This window comes from Pinus tabuliformis, chromosome 9, assembly GCF_031772625.1.
Source record: "Pinus tabuliformis cultivar Carrire ecotype Pingquan chromosome 9, CPIR1, whole genome shotgun sequence".
NCBI lineage: Eukaryota > Viridiplantae > Streptophyta > Pinopsida > Pinales > Pinaceae > Pinus > Pinus tabuliformis.
Window position 1 is genome coordinate 1,751,564,397 of NC_142307.1, and position 12,780 is coordinate 1,751,577,176.

At 33.6% G+C, this 12,780-nt stretch overlaps 1 long non-coding RNA gene across 1 annotated transcript; it reads right to left on the reverse strand.

Annotated features, from left to right (window-relative positions):
- Positions 1–5,547: 5,547 nt before the first annotated feature.
- LOC149155731 (uncharacterized) lies at positions 5,548–6,451 on the reverse strand. Its single transcript, XR_016263807.1, has 2 exons — positions 6,164–6,451; positions 5,548–5,906 (listed from the first exon to the last, which is right to left on the reverse strand). It is a non-coding gene; the product is annotated as an uncharacterized LOC149155731 (long non-coding RNA).
- Positions 6,452–12,780: the final 6,329 nt, after the last annotated feature.

The window sequence follows — 12,780 nt, forward strand, 5'->3', positions numbered from 1 at the left end:
GATTGGAAATTTTTGGACAGAATTATTTTCTTATCTGGGTACTCAGTTAGCTCATAGCTCATCTTATCGTCCTCAATCTGATGGGAAAACTGAGATAGTAAACAAATGTTTGGAAGGGTATCTTCGTTGCTTTGTATCTGATAAACAGACCCAATGGGTCAAATTGTTGCCTCTGGCTAAATGGTGGTATAACACTTCCTTCCATAATGCAACAAAAATGACCCCATTTATGGCACTTTATGGATATCAGCCACCATCCATCACATCATATTTAAGAGAAAATTATAAGGTTCAAGCAGTGGAACATCACATCGATCATCAACAACAAGCTCTCCAACTCTTAAAGGATAACCTCATGTTGGCGCAAAATAGAATGAAACAACAGGAAGATCAACATCGCCGTGAAAGAAGTTTTGATGTAGGTGACTACGTATTCCTACGACTACAACCATATAAACAAATGTCCCTCAAGAAAGCTAAGAAGGATAATAAATTATCACCAAAGTATTATGGTCCATACAAGGTGTTGCAAAAGATTGGTACTATGGCATACAAATTGGAGCTTCTTACAGCTTCTCGAGTGCACCCAGTTTTCCATGTTTCATGTTTAAAGAAGGTTATAGGCAACAAGCTCCCAATTCAAACAATATTGACAGAACTTGGCGAAGAAGGAAAAATGATATTGGAACCGGAAGAAGTCACAAAAACAAGAACTCGACAGCTACAAAATCGATCAATTTCAGAGTATCTCATCAAGTGGAAGAACTTATCCACTGAGGATTCCACATGGGAGCATGAGAATTTTATACAGAAGCATCCAAAACTACTCAAGCATTGAGGACAACACTTTTTTGAAGGAGAGGGGCATATTAGGTCCCTATAATACTAGTGATTCCCCCATTACTATTGTAGTTGTATCCCGTATTAATATTGTTGTGCCCCTATTGTCCCCATATTGTTGTTATTGTGCCCCATAGAATCCCTCTATTATTATTTTTGTGCCTTTATATTATTATTCTTAGGTTGGCTTGGTTATATTGTGACCCCATAGACTCGTATATATAGAAAGGAGGTTTTGTCATTTGTATCATCTAAGAATTGTTCATTTATGTAATGTAAAGGAGGTTTCCCCCTCGAAGAGCCTGAATTCTAAGGCGTTGATCTATCTTTTCTATATTTTTGTGAGCTGGTTTCATAACAAATACAAGAGTTTGTTGATGTATTTCCATAGCACATACCTTTTTTACTTCCTAATGGAGACATTGATTTTACCATTGAATTAGCTCCAGGAGCAGCCCTTGTATCCAAAACTCCTTATCACATGAGTGTACCTGAATTGCGAGAACTCAAGATGTAGTTGGAAGAGCTTCTTGATAAAGGTTATATTCGACCTAGTGTATCACCCTGGGGAACACTTGTACTTTTTGTATGGAAGAAAGATGGTACCTAATGATTATGCACTGATTACAGGCAATTAAACAATCTCACTATAAAGAATAAATACCCCTTACCTCATATTGATGACTTATTTGATCAGGTTAAGGGAGCTAGTGTGTTATCTAAGATAGACTTATGCTTCAGATATCATCAGATCCGCATTAATGATGAAGATATTTGTAAAAAAACTTTCTGAACTCGTTATGGTCATTCTGAGTTCGTGGTATTTCCCTTTGGGCTTACCAAAGCTCCGACCACATTCATGAGTCTCATGAATGTTATATTCCATTCTTATTCAGATAAATTTGTCTTGATTTTTATCGCTGACATTTTGATTTACTCCAGGAACATGGAAGAGCATAACGAACGCTTGAGGATAGTGTTGAAAACCTTGCGTGATAATCAAGTTTATGTTAAGTATAGAAAATGTGATTTCTTCAAGGATCAAATTCAATATCTAGGGCATATAATTTCACCCGAGGGTAATCCGAACTATTATGGAATGGTCTGCACCTACAAATGTGGCTTTGATATGATCCTTTGTGTGGTTAGTGGAGTATTACTGCTGTTTTATAGACAAATTTTCTAGGATTGCATACTCCATCACTTCCCTCCAAAATAAAGGTAAAAAAATTAATTGGACAGCTACATGAAAACAAATTTTTGAGCAACTAACAATGGCATTAACCACCTCCCCTGTATTGAAGATAGCTGATCCGGAAAAAGAATACATTGTATGTATAGATGCAATATTGGAAGGAGTTTGAGGAGTACTAATGCAGGAAGGGAAGATAATAGCTTATGATTCTCGTAAGTTAAAAGAGCATGAACAATGGTACTCTTCTTACAATATGGAACTAACTGTTGTGATTCATGTGCTGAAGGTTTGGCGACATTACTTGCTGGGAAAAAAATTCTATCAATGACAGATCATAGCAGCCTAACTAGTTTTTTTAATTAGACTAATTTAAACGGTCGACAAGCTAGATAGACTGTGTTTCTAATTGATTTTGAATTAGAGATAACACACATTAAATGTAAAGAGAACAGAGCGGATGATGCGTTGAGTAGAAAGGCACATTGTGTTTATGAAATTTCTTACAATTGGATGAGAACTAATTTTTCTGCAACAATTAAAGAAGTTTCCTAGTAGGATCCTGAATATAAATTTCCATGGAAGCAACCTAAGCAAGCACATAAATCTAATCAACAAACTAATTATAGTATTGATAGTAATGGTCTATTTCTCTTTAGAGGAAGAATATTTATTCCTAATCAAATTTCCATTAAACAATTCATGTTGCATGAGTTTCATAAGAGCCCATACCTAACTCACCCAAGCTATCAAAAATTATTCTTTGGAATTAAGAACAAGCATTATTGGCCAAGAATGAGAAAAGATATTATTGAATATGTGGCAAAGTTCTTAGAGTTCCAATAGGTAAAAACAGAACATCCACATCCTTTTGGGTTGTTCCACCCTTTACCCATACCAGAATGGAAGTGGGATAGAATTACATTAGATTTTGTCACCGAGTTACCAAGGATTACAAGACAAAATGACCCCATACTTGTAGTAGTAGATAAGCTAAGTAACAGAAATCAATTTGTACTAGTTAAATCTACATTTAAGACAGTTTAAGTTGCAGATATTTTCATGAGGGAAATATTATGGCTACATGGAATACCTCGCGTGGTGATCTTAGACAAATATGTAAAGTTCACATCAGCATTCTAGAAGGCCCTTTTATCGAATTGGGTACATAAATTCATTCAGCACTGCCCATCACCCTCAAACCGATGGGAATACTGAATGAGCTAATCAAGTGATGGAAGACATGATGCGCATGTACGTGATGCAACAACCAAATAAGTGGGAGGAATACCTCCACCTAGTTGAGTTTTCTTACAACAACTACTACCATGACTCTTTAAAAATGAGCCCTTTTGAAGTATTATATGGTAGGAAATGTAGAGTACCTATTCACTAGCATAGCCCAGAAGATAAATTGATTTTAGGACTTGATATGGTAGCAGACATGGAGAAGAAGTTGAAAGGGTTCGTCAGAACTTGAAGGCTACCCAAGATAGGTAGAAGGCTTACGCAAACAAGAAAAGGACCTTTAAGGAATGTCAAATTGGGGATCATGTATATATTAGAGTCAAACCAAGGAGGAGCACCTTAAAATGGGGCAATTCTGCTAAACTGGCACCTAGATATTGCGACCCCTTCCAAATTCTAGAAAGAATTAAGTCAATGGCCTATCGATCGGAATTACCGAGTCATATTCAAGTTCACAACGTGTTCCACGTATCTTTACTGAAACCATATGTATGTGACCCTAGACATGTAATTAATTGGTAAGAGTTATAAGTAATTATAGAAATATGTATATGTTTCTTTTATAAACACACTATCATGAAAGATACATGTGACGAATATGTTTTAATCAATCATATGGTGGTGCAGGTTGTACCAGAAGATTAATTTCTAATAGAACCCATGCGTATTCTCAAGGAGAGAGAAGTAACATTGCAGAGACGAGTTGTCACCTAGTTTAAAGTGTCATGGAAGAACATTAGCTAAGAAGAAGCTACCTGGGAATATAAGAACTTTGTGCTTAAGGATTACCTGGAAGTATTCTGGAAAACTGGAACAAACATTGAGGACAATGTTTAATCAAGAGGGGGAAGATGTAACACTCCAGAGTGCAACATTTACCATAGTAATTTTGATTACTTATTGTAAATAATAAATTATGGACTATGTTTTCATTTCTTTCTTAAAATTAAAAGGCATAACTAATTAGACTTATTATGCTAAAGAACCGTAAAGAAAAATTCCAAGAATCTCCAAAACTGTTAAAGAAAGCGGTTGGGGGAAACAATTTTATATGATCCCTCTTCCTTCTCCTGGGGGAGAGAGGACTATGTTTTATGCATGGAAAGTTCTTAGGAAGAAACAACAATGATCTCACAGTGTTGGTGTACTACTGGCCTACAGTTGTTCTTGAGTTGGTTGCGAAACTAGTGGAGCTCCTTTGGTGAAACAATTGTGTTTTAAATTGGACAGAGAAGTCTTGGGGTTCATTAAGTATTTTCAACTACAAAAAACCACTGTTTTGGAGCAAGGATACTGGGGAGAGCCAAGACGTAATTTCCTAACTCATGGTTGGGGGGACGGTTTTCCAAGGAGTTCAATTATACATAGATAATTGATTTAGGAAGATTTTTACTAAAGTTTTTATATTCTAGTTTACAAAATATTTTTTAGAAGGTGTGAGCAAAGGTAGGATTTGATTTCTATTTTATTCCTATAAAGACAGAGTGGTACGTTATTAGATTATTGAGAAAGCCCATTGAATGGAGAGCTAGCCTATATAATTACATTTACATAGAATTGATTTTCTATCAGTCTTAGTGTTGTAGCAATAAATTATTTTTATGGGTACTGTGGAGAAGTAATAACCATCCATTCAATTCTCCTTAATAGCTTGTGTAAGTTTATAACATAATAGTGGAATAAATACAACATACTTATACTGGAAAATTTAGATCTGAAAGAATTTACATCGGAAACCCCAAAACGAGAACCCCTGTGGGTCGACTAGCTTACAAATAATTGAATAGTAATATTGTCATAATAAACTAGCAACCAATGTTCCATAGAGTGAAAGAAAAACATAGCTTACAAATAATTGAATAGTAATATTGTCATAATAAACTAGCAACCAATGGTTCCATAGAGTGAAAGAAAAACATAGCACAAATGAAAGTACTACTGATACATTAACACAAATCTCAGATTTATTCTTACAGCCTAGTCACGGTGGACAGCCGAGAACAGTTCTCAGCCGAAAAGCAACAATACATGGAAACCATGATGGCTAATTAATTAATTTTAGAGGTGTAGTAATAAGAAATTAAAATCAATCTAAGTTATTATTATTCTTTCAAGTGTAGTCACAACAGAAAAAATAACTTAACAACCCAAAATTTTCCATACTATTAAAGAAAAACAAAAATATACTATGCACAATTGTCAATCCAATATATATATATATATATATATATATATATATATATAAACAAATTGTTCAAAACCCAAGTGCGAGGTCATAGAGACCTTCCATTGCCACAAAATGGAGGAGAATCACTTGTATAATTTCAACTAAAGATTCGAGAGAATACATAAAAGAGGATCTACTATGAGAAAAACCGAAAAGGGTGAACGCAGAAGGATTGTAACCAAAATGGGACAAAAATGAGAGTCAATACAAACCAAACTCAAATGAAACCTGACCCTCGGATGGTGGTGAAGGTTAGCCATTCGGAAGACTACAAAACCCAAGCCATTAATTATCTAAGCACCTGGAACTCGAAGCACTATGGAGAATGGACGCAACATCCATCAACAGTGCCAGCAGAAGCCGAGTCAGGCAGTGAAGACGCTTCACCGTGTGCAAACCCTGCATAGAAAATAACACAAAGGGCCATATGAATTCAAATGAGGAACGAACCAATGGAAACCAAACCAGAAAGCTAACATGCAAATCCAAATACCTAAGATACATAACTGCTTGGGAAATTTCTACAGAGAAGAGAAATGCCTGGAGTAGAATTGCTTGTTTTCCATTCCTATGTGCAACCAAGGTAAACAATGTTTCTTGTTAATGGAAATCCAAAAAGGAATGGTAAAATTAGCATAAAATTGAGCAGAACAAACCTGCAATACTCCATCCAGTTCGTAAACAGCTTGAAACATAAACCTTATCAGAGATTTGACAGAGCATAAACCTTCTCAGGCATGGACGAAGGTAAAAACCAATTAACCAATTGCGGAGGAGGCAGAGCTGAACCCTGGTTGCAACAACGTAAAATGATAGAGGGGAAATAGGGTTTAGGGTCGTCGTTACCCTAACAACTTTGAGAACCCTCACCATGTTTGGATTAAGCACCTGAGTATCAATGACTTTGGCTATCTCCAAGTGTAGGCCGCCAATGGAGTGGTAAATTCAAGGTGAGGATAGGTGTAAAGCAACATGTAACGCCACCATCATAAACAATAAACCCAAAACCTTGAGATGTGCCAAGTGCATATGTATTCGTAGCATAAACACACGGTACATAATCCCAAAGAGATCCAATGTATAAACTAAACCCAAATCGAAAGCCAAATATTAAAATTTGTACATTAAATACAATCAATTCATTTAATACGAGATTCAAAATTATGAATATTGGTAAATTTAAATCATTAGTTTAATAATGTTGCGTCTGCTCAATAATATAACAATACTATGTGTTAACCTTGCTGTCAATTTTTTTTTTCCTTTGTGAAATAGTTAGAGTCAGTACATGTTACAATATGTATATTAATGTAAACAATATTAGTTAATCATATTTCTTAATTTTTGTGATGGCACATAACAATATAATATTTTATTAGTTATTTTATTTTTGTGATGACGTCTTTGTATTTGTTATTTTTTGTTTCATTAAACTATATTTAGACTAAGATGAAGGTACTAGCTACTATGTGACCCTCATTTTTTTATTGAAATTGCATAAATGTAATATCCCACATTCATATAATTATATTTTCTTAAAATGTATTTTGATTTTAAAAACCATGAAGGATTTAAAAATGATGTTAATCAATAATCTTTCAAAACTTGAGCTATGTACAAAATGGTCTAGCCCATAGAGAGTTGTGACTACATGTGTAACAACCATTTTATAAAAATAGACCTATGTTCATATCCTAGGAGATGTACCTACCATGAGTTGTGACTATACCCATTTTATAAAAATAGACCTATGTTACAACCATTCTATAAAAGTAGACCTATGTTCATATCCTAGGAGATGTACCTACCATGAGTTGTGACTACACCCATTTTATAAAAATAGACATATGTTCATATCCTAGGAGATGTACCTCCAAATGAGTTGTGACTACACCTGTAACAACCATTTTATAAAAATAGACCTATGTTCATATCCTAGGAGACATATGTCCAAATAAAATCAAAGAATTGTGACTGCCATTTCTACCAACCATTTCAAAAACAGACATATGTTCATATCCTAGGAGACATACCTCCAAATAAAGTCAGAGAATTGTGACTACCATTTCTACCACTTGTGACAACCATTTCAAAAATAGACATATGTTCATATCCTAGGAGACATACCTCCAAATAAAATCAGAGAATTGTGACTACCATTTCTACCACTAGTGACTACCATTTCAAAAGACTACCATTTCTACCACTTGTGACAACAATTTCAAAAATAGACGTATGTTCATATCCTAAGAGACATACCTCCAAATAAAATCAAAGAATCGTGACTACCATTTCTACCACTTGTGACAACCATTTCAAAAATAGACATATGTTCATATCCTAGGAGGCATAGTCCAAATAAAATCAGAGAATTGTGACTACCATTTCAACCACTTGTGACAACCATTTCATAAAAATAGACATGTGTTCATATTGTATAAATCAAATCACAAAATTTCTATAAAAATATATGAATATACTATAATAGATTGGACAAACAAGTCAAATGCCACTTGTGACAACCATTTCATAAAATATGATACATGTTCATATCCTGTAAATCAAATCACAAGATTTCAATCAAAATATATAAATATACTATAATAAATAGGACAAACAAGTCAAATTCCACTTGTAACATCCATTTCATAAAAATAGACATATGTTCAAATCCTAAGAAACATACCTTCTAAATAAATAAAATCATGAAGCATCAATAAAAATATATAAATATACTAACAGATGGGACAAAAACCTTTTAAGTTTTAAGAACATTAACTACTTTAATTTTTCCAATTTTTTATTTATGAAAATTTTACTAAAGATCATAGGTTTTATTGATTATATAATTTGATTTTTATATATTAATTCATTATAAAACTAAAATTAAGATCTTAAAATTAAGTATTTTTTAATTTTTAATATTAAGATCTTATAGTCAAGTGTTTTTTAATTTTTAATATTTAAAACTACCTTGTTGAGCATAGAAATAAAACTTAATTTAATAAAAATAGAGTGCGTATTTAGATATGTTTTTAATAAAATTATATAATTTTTTTTAAAGCTAAGCAATAAAAGATCTTTTATTTTTCTATAAAATTAAATCATTTCACTTCACAAAACTGACGTTTGCATAATGCTTCTTAGAAGATTTATTTTGCTAAAAAGATGAGACGGAAAAAAAAGATTCATAATCAAGAATATATTTTTAAAACCATATAAAAAATGTTTTGTTGTAAGAGTATTAATTAAAATAATCCTATTGATTTCCCATATAGGAATTTATTGAGAAATTAAGAAAAAAGAAAACCTCCATTTTAGTAAAAATGGAAATATTAAGGAAAAAACGAGTTGGGAATTTTAAATCATTTGAATTACAGTAAAACAAGCTTATTTATAATATAATGATATATATAATATATATTAAGGTAATGATATAGATTAAATATTTTGTTAATAAATGTTTATAGACATCAATCCATAATAAAATATTAAAAAACATATTTTATCAAACCTTGCATATTTGCTAAAATTTAAAAAAGTTATAAGAATTAATAAAATTATAGATTTAAGCTCTGGATGAATACAAAATTTGACCTCCCACACATCAAAGTGGAGTTGTTTGAGCCGCAAATTCATGTAGAATTGGCTGAAATTAAGAAAAGCACTAGATCAAGGGTTCATTTCATCAAATATGTAGCTAGAATCAGTGGGGAGCCCAAGAAGAATAAAGTTAGGACTGTATAGGAGGTAGATACTCTAGAAAGAAGTTGAGGAAAATTTGATCTCTTTGAACCAAACTAGACCTTCACCCCGCAGATATATATTTCTAATGTTATAAAAATTTATACTAGTGTTTGGAAGTTTTTTCCATACCATACTAGTGTTATACTAGTGTTGGGAAGTTTTATAAGGCTGATCATAAGACTCTTTTTGCAGTAATAGGCATAATTCGAGGTAAGGTTATGGGCTCTTAAATATAATGTTATTTTTGAATACCTCACACAATGTATAGGTTATGACTCACTTTAGTTCTTTAATAAAATGAAAATGTATACCTAAAAAAAATGAAAATTAAAGAGATTAAATATATAAAATTAAAAAAAAAAAAAAATTATACATTATGGAAAATAGCATCTTAACATTATTAATAATATTAATATACCTTATGAAAAATAACATAGTCACATCATTAACAAACTAAAAAAAACCTAAAATACTATAAAATATAATGATTTGTCTTCTAAGAATATATTCTCCACATATAACATATGTGTCTCTCTTGAGGGGTAGAAATAATAAGTAGCTATGAATATATTTTCCACCTATAATATATGTGTCTCACTTGAAGGGTGGAAATAATAAATAACTATGAATGTAGAAGATGTGTTTTAACCATAACCTAATCTTAAACCTGAAATTTAAAATATTATATGAAAAAATGAAAAGCACTGAAAATATTTCTATCGATAATATATCTTATTTTAAAATTGTGATCGAAATAGGAACATGTGAAATACAATTCTGAGGAAGTAAGTATCTAACCAACACATTAGAAGTGACAACACGACGAATCATATGGATAGAAAATTGCAAACTGATGCAGGAGCATCAAGACCATTTTTTCATTGTAAATATGTGATTAAAGGGGGTGTGACAATTTTTAATATTTTGTTAATTAATTTGTTATTTTTAATAAAATAGGAGGAATTGAAGGGATTGAGCATTTAATTAAATGATTTTTTTTTAATTGTATAATTAGAGAAGCCTTTTTGAGGAAAAAAGACAGGAGAGATTGTGAGAGAGGTTGATTGAGAACAGGCTTGATGAGCAAGGCTGTAAGCCTTCAGAAATTGTAAAGGGCCATGGTATTGAAACATGTGGCCAGTAAAAAGTTGTAAGTCATTGTTTTATTCCAGTTTATATATATTGGGTGATTTAGAAATTGTATTTTGTTCGTAACGTTGTCAAATTAACGATCGATGGGCTTGAAATCACATTTATTTATGTGAAAACTGTTATGCTAATCATCAAGGGTAAATGGTATTAAAATATCTGTTTGCAAAGGGCGCCATTCTAAGGAAAGATTTCTGTTAGAGATCGATTGGTTAATATGAGGAACTGAATATAGAGTTGCGCAGAGTTATGTTGAAATTCTGTTAGAATTCAATTTAAATTTGATATGTTTCGAATAGCATTGAACAATACAGTAAATGTGTGATTCCGGCATGTCAAATTGGAAAATCGAACTCATGAAGACATATACATGATTGGCGAAATTGATGTTTGGTAACATTGAATTTGCATAAATGGATAATGGCTTATTTTCCATACGCATTGACTGTGTATAATGATGAATCGGTTTTCTTTTCGCTTGATGTATAGACTGGCTTGATTCTCCATAGGGTTCTGCGCTCCTTTTCAAGCTTGATTTTATATGGCGCACATATATGCCTAATTTATATATGCAGTTATATAATGTTGAAATTGGGAGCTGCTTGTGTGCTCGGATTATAAAGCATCTCGGCTTATAAAGCATCGTGGTGGGGAACCCTTTTGAATTGGCTACTGTGATTCCATAATTGGGAGCGATTTAACATAACTTACAACCTGTATGTCATGCGGTGGTGGATCGCTGAATCGCGAAACTGGCTACGTGTGCGAAGGCTGCATAAATTTCATTATCAAAATTCAATTGTTCTGAATTTTATAGCGCCGTTTCCTCTATACTTTCACGCCTTTGCGTTTTGACGTTATGGTTCTCAGTCTTGTGTCAACATTGCATCCGATTGTACGCCGAGGACAAACGGTCTCAGAAAATTGAGATAAAATCCAAAGCATACGATAAAGCTGATCAAAATTCCACTGTTTCAGCCGTTCGAACCTTTGGTCTTTCGCGTTCTATACATGGTGACGTGATCGAAACGTTGGAGCAGGCGACTTGGCATCAGTAAATGAGAAAGTCGTTATGAACTCAGTGTCTATCGTCATTTCGACACAGGATGCTTTGAAATATTCAATTGCTGCAGAGGAAGGTAAGTAAATTGCGTTGGAAATTTATACCTTATGGAAAGTTATTCGAGTGACAGAATAGAGGAGGGAGAAACTCATTTTTCAAGAGCCACATTCGAAGGTGAGAAAACCATACACAATTACAGAGCATGGAATACATATAGCTTCGGTCCATAATATATGAGTCTTTGCCAAGGTAACGTCCAGCCTATGTACTGACGCTGATATCAAAGCAGAAGGGAGAATAAGCTGTGGGCGTATATAACATGAACATACATATGTATTGTGTGTGTCCTCCATTGTATGTTTCTTTAAGAATTGCCTGAAGAACACCGTAGGTAAGAAAGTATGGGTTCCTTAGCACTGTGAGTTAAGTAGCCTGGTTTAAAGGTAAGGGCGTATTGAATCTTGCCCAAAACATTTGGAATTTGTTTGTATTGAAGTACATATGCATGGGTTATAAAAGATCCTGGTAGAAGTGGCCTGGGCTGCATTTTTGGTATCAGAGCCGGAATGCTCTATTGAAATATTTATTTTCTGAATGAGAATTGAAATATATTTTTGCCTGTATGATGAGGAAGATCAGAGTTTTAAATTTGATATGCAAGCTACACAAATGCAGTGAACAGGATGACAGAAGTAAATGGAGATAAGATCGTGCAAGATCTTAAGAGGTGAAATGATTTTTTTTTCTGATTTGAAATTTGTGATGAGAGTTTATGGTTGCAGAAAAGACGATGGCATTGAACCTGACATTCAGCTAAAGGCTGAATAAGGAGGACAATTGTAGTGTCCTGAAGAAGAAGGTGAGTTGAAGAGATAGCCTGAAGAGAGCAGAGAGAGTGCTCGAAAGGTTCCAGAGGCAGTGAACCAAGTACTTACCAAAAGACTGAGTGAGGAGGGCTTGGTGAGGTAAGTGGCAGCAGAAGAGATTGCTGTCGTAGAGGCTAGTACAACTCATAGTGAGTGAACAACTCATGGAGAAAGTGATCATGGAGGATCAAAGAAGAGGTTCAGAGGAATGCCACAGCGATGAGATGACTGCAGAAGTCAGAGAAAGAGAGATTGCAGTAATGAAAGTGCAATTGCAGGTACTAGAGGAATGGCTGCAAGAGCAGGAAAACCAGAATAGAGGATGGATCTTTCCACTGAAGGGAAAGAAAGTGAAGTGGCAGAGGCTACAACAGAAAAGAGATCGACAGATAAACATGCAGTTAACAGAAGAGCTGAGAAAGCTCGAGCAGATGATGGATGTACAATT